The 1,951-nt window shown below is 41.2% G+C and overlaps 1 non-coding gene across 1 annotated transcript; it reads right to left on the bottom strand.

Annotated features, from left to right (window-relative positions):
* Nucleotides 1–429: 429 nt before the first annotated feature.
* LOC112753350 (small nucleolar RNA R71) lies at nucleotides 430–537 on the bottom strand. The gene has a single exon (XR_003177740.1). It is a non-coding gene; the product is annotated as a small nucleolar RNA R71 (small nucleolar RNA).
* Nucleotides 538–1,951: the final 1,414 nt, after the last annotated feature.

The raw sequence follows: 1,951 nt of genomic DNA, 5'->3' as shown, positions 1-1,951 counted from the left end.
GCACCTTTCAGAAATTTTTGAACAAGAAGAGGAGATGGCAGCCAAAAATAATAATAATGCAAGGGGGATGTTTGGTGACTTTACTGCACCTAATTCCAATTTACATGGAAGAAGCATCTCCATCCCTACCATTGGAGCAAACAAGTTTGAGCTGAAACCTCAATTAGTTTCTCTGATGCAGCAGAACTGCAAGTTTCATGGACTTCCATCTAAAGATCCTTTTCAGTTCTTAACTGAATTTTTGCAGATCGTGATACTGTTAAGACTAATGGAGTAGATTCTGAAGTCTACAGGCTCATGCTTTTCCCTTTTGCTGTGAGAGACAGAGCTAGAATATGGTTGGACTCTCAACCTAAGGATAGCCTAAACTCTTGGGATAAGCTGGTCAAGGCTTTCTTAGGCAAGTTCTTTCCTCCTCAAAAGCTGAGCAAGCTTAGAGTGGATGTTCAAACCTTCAAACAGAAAGAAGGTGAATCCCTCTATGAAGGTTGGGAGAGATACAAGCAACTGACCAAAAAGTGTCCTTCTGACATGCTTTCAGAATGGACCATCCTGGATATATTCTATGATGGTCTATCTGAATTAGCTAAAATGTCATTGGATACTTCTGCAGGTGGATCCATTCACCTAAAGAAAATGCATGCAGAAGCTCAAGAACTCATTGACATGGTTGCTAATAACAGTTCATGTACACTTCTGAAAGGAATCCTGTGAATAATGGGACGCCTATGAAGAAGGGAGTTCTTGAAATTGATACTCTGATGCCATATTGGCTCAGAATAAAATATTTATTCAGCAAGTCAATATGATTTCTCAGAGTCTGAATGGAATACAAGCTACATCCAACAGTACTCAAGAGACATCTTCTGAAGAAGAAGCTTATGATCCTGAGAACCTTGCAATAGCAGAGGTGAATTACATGGGTGAACCATATGGAAACACCTATAATCCCTCATGGAGAAATCACCCAAATCTCTCATGGAAGGATCAACAAAAGCCTCAACAAGGCTTTAATAATGGTGGAAGAAATAGGTTTAACAATAGTAAACCTTTTTCATCATCCACTCAGCAACAGACAGAGAACTCTGAACAACATACCTCTAATTTAGTAAACTTAGTCTCTGATCTATCTAAGGCCACTGTAAGTTTCATGAATGAAACAAGGTCCTCCATTAGAAATTTGGAGGCACAAGTGGGCCAGCTGAGTAAAAGAGTCACTGAAATTCCTCCAAGTACTCTCCCAAGCAATACAGAAGAAAATCCAAAAGGAGAGTGCAAGGCCATTGAAATGACCATCATGGCCGAAGCCACAAAAGAGGAGGAGGACATGAATCCCAAGGAAGAAGACCTCCTGGGACGTCCAGTGATCAATAAGGAATTTCCCTCTGAGGTACCAAAGGAATCTGAGACTCATCTAGAGACCATAGAGATTCCATTGAACCTCCTTACGCCCTTCATGAGCTCTGATGAGTATTCCTCTTCTGAAGAGAATGAGGATGTCACTGAAGAGCAAGTTGCCAAGTTCCTTGGTGCAATCATGAAGCTGAATGCCAATTTATTTGGTAATGAGACTTGGGGAGATGAACCTCCCCTGTTCACCAATGAACTAAAAGCATTGGATCAACTGAGATTGCCTCAGAAAAAATAGGATCCTAGAAAGTTCCTAATACCTTTTACCATAGGCACCATGATCTTTGAAAAGGCTCTGTGTGACCTTGGTTCAGGGATAAACCTCATGCCCCTCTCTGTAATAGAGAAACTGGGAATCTTTGGGGTGCAAGCTGCTAAAATCTCATTAGAGATGGCAGACAATTCAAGAAAACAGGCTTATGGACAAGTAGAGGACGTGTTAGTAAAGGTTGAAGGCCTTTACATCCCTGCTGATTTCATAGTCCTAGATACTGGGAAGGATGAGGATGAATCTATCATCCTTGGAAGACCCTTCCTAGCA

Source organism: Arachis hypogaea, chromosome 15 (genome assembly GCF_003086295.3).
Source record: "Arachis hypogaea cultivar Tifrunner chromosome 15, arahy.Tifrunner.gnm2.J5K5, whole genome shotgun sequence".
In the NCBI taxonomy this organism is placed as follows: domain Eukaryota; kingdom Viridiplantae; phylum Streptophyta; class Magnoliopsida; order Fabales; family Fabaceae; genus Arachis; species Arachis hypogaea.
Note: the sequence above shows the minus strand (reverse complement) of the source record. Positions and strands in the feature narration are given on the sequence as shown.